Genomic DNA, 9,441 nt, shown 5'->3' with positions numbered 1-9,441 from the left:
AAAAGCAAACAATACCTCATATTATATCTCTCTTTTCATTTGTAACCCATATTAAGTGCATAATTTGTGTTTCCCACAATCGGTCCGCAGGTGCAGTATTGTGTCTGCGTGTTTGTTATACGATTAAACAAAAACAGCAAGCAAAAAGAAAACTTAAAATAGAACTAAAGTGAGCTTCAAACTCCCTGAAGACCTATAGGCGTTGCGGGGGACGCGCAGCGTGACAGCGCAGTTTCTATCATCTCAAAAATGGCGGCAAAGCAAGCTTGAGTGGGCCCCGCACAGCCATAATAATAATTTATCAGAGTGACGTCACAGTTGTGGCCTCTACTAATTCGACTGTATAACCTCTTTGGGCCTGAAACGAAAACAAAACAACGAAGGGAGAGAAAGTTAGATCAGAGTTGTCCTGTACACACACACACACACAACAGAACCAGATTAGTGAGGCTGATGGTACTGAGTACACCGTTTTGCACAAAGTTGGACAAGACAGATCCACGCGAATTAGATACACTGCCAAGTGTTTTTTGTGCGATGTAATTCATGCTCTCTTTGACCAGCCATGCAATTCATGACCTCTTGTCGTTTCACTTTCCTAAATGTAATCGTTCTGTCAGTTTTCTGCTGCAGTCCCGTCAGTGGGAGCGCCCCTTCGACTTCGTCTACTGCTAAGAATGAGACGGTAAAAGTAAAAGTAGATCTAGATCTAGATCTAGATCTAGTAACAGAGAGTCCAGAGAACAGTGGATTTCCTACATTTGATATGTCTACGTGCGTCGTACGTATTGGTGCGGGGAAGAAAGATTTAATTCATCTGAAGACTCTTGGAAGACCTGATGGAATGGTCCAAATACCAAGGTAACTCTAGTTACACACATAGATCTAGATCTAGATTCTCTATCTAGATTCCAGATATAGAAAATCTAGACATAGATCTGTAGGACTGTAGGCCTAACTGTTTTTATATTTAATAGTATAGATTCTAGATTTAGATCTATGTCTAGATCTAGATTTCTATATATACATATATTATATATTATATGTGTCTTGACGCGGTGGAATCAGACACTCATCAATTTCTGGGGATATTGTTTTAAATTGTTTCATCTTAAAGGTTGTTCGTTTGACTTTTTCGATGAAAAAAATATCCATTTATCTTGAATTAAGTCTAGATATTTTTGCTATTGAAGGAGGTGGGGTCACTTCTAAGAGTCCTTTAAAAATGCAAATTTACCTTTTTTTGTTGCCTTTTTTATCAACGTTTTTCCATAAAATCTACACATGAAAGTGTTTATGAATGGACATACAAGGTGTTGAGCCATAAACCAAAAATTTGAAAAAAAATTTACAAATTGGCCGAAATATGCCTATTTCTCGGATTTCATTATTTTGAAGAGCACCTGATTTCACCAAAATGCCTCTCATATACTGTGTACTTCTTGCAGAAAAGTTAGCCTTCTAACGTTACACTGTACGTTATTAAGAAATAACCAAGTACTTACTTACTTTTACTTTTTTATCCTCTTTTGGCATTTCACGTCGAGGGCAGATGCAGTTTTCTATGGTAGGCCAGCTCTGCACACAGCTCTTTCAGTTGTGATATTTTATGTTTTCTTAGGGTTTCCTTGACACCCTGGATCCACCTTTTGCGTAGCCTTCCTCTTCCTTTATAGCCTGATTGCTTGGTTTTGTAGGCTCTCGAGGCTGGTTGGCAAGGTGACATACGTAACAGGTGGCCAAACCATTTTATCCTCTGTCTTTCTATGTAATGCAGGCAGGACTCAGTGCCAATAGCTGCTCTTACTTCTTCATTCCTCTGCCTGTCTCGTCTTGTGATGTTAACGGTTTTGCTGAGACATTTCTTTTCATTATAAAACCAAGTAGTAGGCTGTAATGTCATAGATCTCCAACAAGTTTGTTTTGACGTGTTTATGTAGGAGGAGTGTTTGGAAATGTGATCTGAGAGCCCACGTTCCTGGAGTGTTTTGATTTAACTTTAGGTCATCAGCTGATCCGGTGTAATTAGACATTAGAGAGGCTGAGAATACTTTACTATCAACAAAGACTTTTAACACTTTCCACCCCTGCAGCGCACAGCAGAGCGTGCGGCGTAACACTTGTCCCCACGGACTAGAGGTGCGGTACACGCTATATCACACTGTGGGGGAAAAGGGACGGCTTCTTACCGTTGCCGATCAACATCTCGTGGGGAAAAAGTGTAGACACTGTGTTTGTTAATTTTATGGCTCATCATTTAATGAGTGTGTTTTTTAAAAATAATTTCACTCAAGTTCAAAGACATGACATGATCATGCAAAGAAAGATAATAGAGTTCTAAACTAATGTCATTCTAGAGGAGAAAAAATAAGCTTTGGTTCTATGTGTACATAATTTACAGGACTTCGATTTATTCTTGTCTAAATACACTTCGGGCTAGTCTTGAAGCGAAGACCTTTCTTTCCAACCAAGTTTTTATCATCCCTAATCTGATCTATCCTCCTCTTTTTCATTGTGTGTTACTTTCTAGTTACATCTCTAATCTTTGGCACTTTTATAAATGGTCGCTTTTAAGCACACAGGTGGCTATCCCGAAAAATGCTGTTTTGCGAAAATTGAAGGTAAAATGTTTGCCCCTTGTTCAGTTTCTTGAAAAGACAAGGAGAGTTTTCTCTATAACCAATCAAATACACACCAATGAAACCAATGAAACCAAACGTCTCCTATAGGTAGGGCAATGCCCACTTTTGGTGTATGTCAAGATTTAAATGGAAACCCCCAAAATCTAGGTTAGCCCGCTTGTCCTTAAAAGCGACCATATATAACTTATTTGTGTTACAAATGCTGTACAATTTTTGATAAAACCGAACTCAATAAATTAAACAGCATTTGAGAAATGTTATTGAAAGTACAACATCTCATGAGCGATTTGAATGGACACCTCGTCAGCACCATTATCGTTATAATCAAGTATTGTCATTTACTGAATATGTAAGACGTGATGACAAAAGGAGTTACATCTTGTATTTAAGTCGTATGGAAATAGATACATGGTCAAATTTATAGGTTGAGTTTGTTCAAATTATGGTATGAAATGAGAACAGAATATTAAACTTGAAGAAAACGGCGTCAGTTGAAAATCTACAAGTTTGACCCCTGTGTCAATTGTCAGATGATATCTCTCCATTCGAGCATTGCGAAAGAAGTAACACATTTTGTCAGCACGCCCCTATATAAAAAACTTTCTGCTTATCTACACTATGGTAGAAAGCTACTTGTGTGCTCAGTGCTGTGGCAGTGGATACTTTTCACAGGGTTTTTTTAAATATATTATTTTAAATATATTTTCTTGGGGGGGGGGGGGTATTTAGAAGATCAGGTAGGGAATTTTCCAAAACTTCAAGTAACATGTCCAGTAATTGCCAGTTGTTGGTTCACGAGCATGAGATGGGAATCTTTACAGGGTTTTCATTTGGATATTTCTAAGTAGTCACATGGAGCAGTTCAGTGACATAATGATAATGTTTTGCCAGTCTCTTTTATACGCATATATATATAATAAATATTTGTGCCCTTAAGGGGAATCCAGTGGCTAAGTGAATAGTTATTTCTGGCTCAAAACAATTAATGTCAAGCATACGTTTGTGACTTGGCATTTAAGTGGCGTCGGTGGCCTAGTGGTTAGGCTACTGGACTCGTAATCATGAGGTTGCGGTTTCGGAGGTTTGAGCTGCGGGCCCGACGTTGTGTCCTTGGGAAACGCACTTTACACAAATTTTCCTCTCTTCACCCAGGTGGGAATGGTTACCCGGCCATAGACAGCTGAAGATCTTGTCAGCATATTAGTGTTTTAGCGCCTATAAATGGCTGCTTGCCCTGTATGCTTCCCAGGAAGTTGAGATTGTTTCAGAATACTCTCTCATGTCTGCTGGGGTAATAGTATAGACTGTGAAGCGCATAGAGCTTGCTGTTGAGCGGGGATTTGCGTAATAACAAATGTATATTATTATTAAGTGGGGGGTTACTGGTGTGTGTCCTTGAACAAGACAGGATTAGAACCCAGAGTCATTAAGACAGGGTGCTACACGGTGGCAACCAGCATTGTTGGTGTGTTTGTAGCATTATATCATCTGTGTGTGCATGTTTCAGCGTTTGGGTATCTCTGTGTGTTTATTCATGTGTATGTATTTATGTTCCTATATTTGTATGCTACAATTGGTCAAGCACAAGGGGGCTATCCCGAAAAATGCTATTTTGAGAATTTCAAAGGTAAAGTTTTTGCCCTTTATTCAGTTTCTTTAAAAGACAAGGAGATGTTTTCTCTATTACCAAACAAATATGAACACCTATGAAACCAAACTTCTCCTATAGGTAGGGCAATACCCATTTTTGGTGTAGGTCAAGATTTCTGAAAACCCCCAGAATCTGGGTTAGCCCGCTTGTCCTTAAAAGCGACCAATTTACACCACTGTAAAGCAAATTTCCACTCAGGGATCAGTGAAAAGTGGAATTTAATTTTGTATTTCTTAAAATCATTTTTAAACCTATCCGTACGCTCTCGGGTCATTTTGTACTCCCTGGGTTGTATTCTTCACATTTTAGAGTACTACTAGTGCGAATATCTCTTTGAAACTTTCAGTATTTCTCAAAAAGTCATTTTGACAGACTGCTAGGCAAAAGCGTACGGATCGGATTAACGAGTAACTTCCTCTTTGGAAAGTGGTGGCACAGAGTTTCCCACGACGTATGGATACGATAGTAAAACACGACGTACGGATAGGGTTAAGTGGTGGCACAGAGTTCCCCATGTCGTATGGATACGATACTAAAACACGACATACGGATAGGGTTAAGTGGTGGCACAGAGTTCCCCACGTCGTATGGATGCGATTGTAAAACACGACGTACGGATAGGGTTAAAATGACTTGTGAACTGTTTCTCTACTAGGTACAACACGACCTACATGGATGAAATGGACGAAGAGTGCACCTACGTCTATGACCCGTGCTTCTCCTTTGAATTCGGTGGATATCTGTCAGACGACAAATCCTTCGGGGATGGATGTCCACGGGTTTCTGTGAGTAACATATTTTTGTAGAAATGATAGCTTCGAAACTGATTTTCGATTTTGTAGTTCTGTCTGTCTGTCTGTCTGTCTGTCCGTCCGTCCGTCCGTCCGTCCGTCCGTCCGTCTGTCTGTCTGTCTGTCTGTCTGTCTGTCTGTCTGTCTGTCTGTCTGTCTGTCTGTCCGTCCGTCTGTCCGTTTGTCTGTCTGTCTGTCTGTCTGTCTGTTTGCCCGTCCGTCTGTTTGTCTGCCGTTCTCAGTCTATTTGTCATTCTCCCCACCTTGGGTGAGGCAGCTTGGTGGAATCAGGCTCTCGTCAATTTTTGGGCATATTGAGTTATTGGTATCATCTTAAAGCTTGTTCATTTGTCTTGCTTTCAATGAAAAAATTACCCATTCATCTTCAATAGAAGTGGAGATATTTTTGTATTGAAGGAGGTGGGGGTCACCTGGTTTAAGAGGTTAAATTAGCGAGAAAATGGCCGCCAAAGCTTGGTAAATTCCAAAGCTGGAGAGTCCATGGAAACTGTAAATTTATATTTTTGTGTCTTTAATCAACCTTTTTCGGTGAAATCCTCAAAAGAAAGTATTTGTAAATGGACATAAAAGGTGTTGAGCCAAAAAACAAAAATTTGATAAAAATTGCCAAGCAGGGAGAAAACTGCTGTTTTCTTCCATTTCATTATTTTGACGAGAGCCTGATTCCACCACGCTGCCTCATGGTCTCTGTGTCTGCTGACCTGTGCCAAGGAGTGAGGAATGTTTGTTTTGCTTGTCCTCTGCAATGAGGAAAAACCTCTGTCCTTTTCTTTTTTCTTTACTCTCAACACTCTGATTAAGACATCAATATGGATGGTTGGCGGGTGCTCTGGTGTGGTTTGTTCCTTCATTCCTATCAAACGTCTATCGTCCTTATCTCTCCTCCTTCTGTTTTGTGTTTGTTACTCTCTTGTAACTCATCTATTCTTCTGGACTTGTTTGACCTTATTGTGTTGCAATTGCCGTAAAACTCTGACTAAAACTCCTCTCTCTCTGTCTCAGTCTCCTGTTTCTGTCTGTCTGTCTGTCTGTCTGTCTGTCTGTCTGTCTGTCTGTCTCTCTCTCTCTCTCTCTCTCTCTCTCTCTCTCTCTCTCTCATAAACATACGTGCATCATGATTCTATTGCGCAGAAGACAAAAGGCGAGCCAACATTCAGTCCCTCTATCAGACTGTCAGCGGTATATGATATGTTATGGCAGTTAGTACATAATGTCATCCATTGCAGAATAGGTGGTTGGCGGGTGCTCTGGTGTAGTTTGTTCCTTCTTTCCTATTTAAAAAATCTATCGTCTCTAACTCCCCTCCCTTATTTTTACTCTCTTGTAACACCTCTAATCTTCTGGCCGTCATATGCCCTTATACAGTTGCAAACGCCGTAAATACCTCTATTAAAACAAAAACTAAAGAGTGTCAGCGGTCTATGATATATGTTTTGACTGTCAGTACAAATGTCATCCATTGCAGTGGTCTCAATGTGGCGTTTTTGATTAGTTTATATCGTAATTCTATTTAGTTACTCGTCTAGTTCAGACACGCATTACATACTCGTAAGCACGCTCGCACATGCGCATAAACGCCTTTGGTGGTTGGCGGGTGCTTTGACGTAGTTTGCTCTTTCTTTCCCATCGAACGTCTACCGCCCTTTTATCTCCTATTCCTTTTACTCCTTAGAAACAGCTCTAATCTTCGGCACTTTTGTATAAATGTTGTAAATGCCGTGAAATGTATTGCACTTGTTTGGCCTGCTTCGTAATATATTGCAAGGGCCGTAAAACGTTCGAAAACTTTTTTTCTTTTTCGTAGGTCCATTTGAAAATGTCAGTGCTGTTTTGCTTTGAGCTCTGCTTTTTTTTTTGGGGGGGGGGGGGGGGGGGGGGATGTTCGTCATTTCCGCACCACATTGTGGGGTTCCGCACGTAATGCTTGTCAAAAAAACAAACTCGCTGCAGATTTGCTCGTGGACACAAAGGTCACGATTGTCTGATGTGTTTGCTGCTGAGAATCACATTGTTCTATTGATGGTTTCTGTGTATCGTATTATTATATTAATGATTTCTGACGTTCTTGAAGTTTGGTGGTGGAGTTTTCTGGGAAACAGTGCGGGTGGTTGGAGGGTGACATTGATGGGGCGGGAAAACATCAGAGTCGTGATATTTTGAGAAAAAACTATCAAAGCCGTGCACTATCAGAGAGCCGCGCATTTTTTTAAAATATCGAGACAATTAGATTCCGATCACCAAAACCAATACCATCCGACATTTTAAGTACCCTCTTCTTCTTTTTTTCGGGGGGGGGGGGTGAGACCAGCATATCAAATAAATTGCGTGGGTTGTTGTTGACGGGTGCTCTGGTGTGGTTTGCTTCTTCTTTCCTATGAAACATCTATCGTCCGTATCTCCAGTTCTTCTTTTTTATGTATGTTACTCTCTTGTGACACCTCTATCTTCTGGCTCTCATATGACCTTATGCAGTTGCAAGCGCCGTAAAACCTCTACTAAAACTAATTAAAAACAAATTGCCTTTTCGTGAATGAAAACATATATCTACAGGACAGGGGCAATCTTTAAAGGGTTGGGGCAGCATTGTCTTGCTCATTCAGGATAAAAGTTGAAGTTGTGAGGCTTGTCCATCTGCGTACATTAAATTTGCTTGTAACACATTCTCCCTTCTTCTTTCTTGGTGGTGTCTGTCTGTGTGGTCCGTGAGGTACTGGGTAGTTTTGTAGTTTGTGACCCTCTTACGGCTCTCGCAACTACATAAGGCCATATGAGCGCCAGAAGATTAGAGGTGTTACAAGAGAGTAACAAACATAAAGAAAAGAATGGGAGAAAAGGACGATAGATGTTTGATAGGAAAGAAGAAGCAAACCACCCCAGAGCACCCGCAAACCACCCACCAAGAGTAACTTACTTGGAAAGACTTAACAGATGAGTGACAGGGAAAGATCAAGATGTATATTTATGTATTTATTTATTTTTTAGAGCATCGAGCAGAGGAATAAACGACGAATGGGGCTCTCGTGGCCAAGAGGTTAAGGTGTTGGCCTCTCATTCAAAGGTCACGGGTTCGAATCCGGGTAGCGACCGAAAAATTTTCTTCTCTAGAATTGTCTTCTTTCACCTCCTTTCCTGCTCTCTAGCAATATTCTGTAGTCTGCTTTCGTCTCCCCTTTCTGCCCCCACCCCCTCACCTCCTTCGCCCCCTCCTCTAGACTCCTGACTCTTTCTGCAGCCTTTCTACTGCTACTCCTTGACTCCTTCTTACAGCTGTCTTTCAGCCACACCCCTGATCTTCTTGTAGGAAAGATCTACACCTAGCCTTCTCGGACAAGGGCGAAAAATCTCAGAGGGCCCGTGTGCAAGTTGTGCACGTTAAAGATCCCCTGGTGGTCTAAAATCGATAAGAGTAGGCTTCGGCCGCCACCCGGGCAAAATTCAAAAATTTCCTACCAACCAAAAGTATTAGGTGTGTACCGCGCGCTCATATGACCTTATGCAGTTACGAGCGCCGTAAAACCCTCTACTATAAAAATAAAATCGACGAATCATGATCTCTGATGTATACGCGAGTGGTTGGCGGGTGCTCAGGTGTGGTTTGCTCCTTCTTTCCTATCAAACATCTCTCGTCTTTTTCTCTCCTCTTTCTATTTTGTGTTTGTTACTCTCTTGTAACACTTCTAATCTTCGCCACTTATATGACCTTATTGCGCTGCAAGTGCGGTAAAACTCTAACTAAAACCTACTAAAAACGCTGATGTGTGTCGCTGATCTGACATTAGATTAAGATTGTGTTGCGTGCTTCTATTTTTTTTTTTTTTACTTTTTTAAACTCCATTCTGACCCGGATATCACGGCAATTGTCTCTAATGCTCTGTTTCTTTGTTTTTCTCCAGCTGTTGCAGATGTTGTTGGGGGTTTTTTCCCCTTAACTGGGTGGGAATGGTGGGTTTACGTACTCCAGGGATCTATTAAATAATTAATGCACCTTAACCCTATCCGTACGTTATGTTTTACTATCGTATCCATACGACCTGGGGAACTCTGTGCCACCACTTAACCCTATCTGTACGTCGTGTTTTACTATTGTATCCATACGACATAGGGAACTCTGTGCCACCACTTTACCCTATCCGTACGTCGTGTTTTACTATCGTATCCATACGACGTGGGGAACTGTGCCACCACTTTCAAAGAGAAAATTTACTCTTTAATTCGATCCGTACACTTTGCGTAGCAATCTGTCAAAATGATTTTTTGAGAAATGCTGAAAGTTTCAAAGAGATCTTCGCACTAGAGGTATTCTAAAATCTGAAAATTACGTCCCCAGGGGTACAAA

Source organism: Aplysia californica, unplaced genomic scaffold (assembly GCF_000002075.1).
Source record: "Aplysia californica isolate F4 #8 unplaced genomic scaffold, AplCal3.0 scaffold00301, whole genome shotgun sequence".
NCBI classification, from domain to species: Eukaryota; Metazoa; Mollusca; class Gastropoda; order Aplysiida; family Aplysiidae; genus Aplysia; species Aplysia californica.
Note: the sequence above shows the minus strand (reverse complement) of the source record.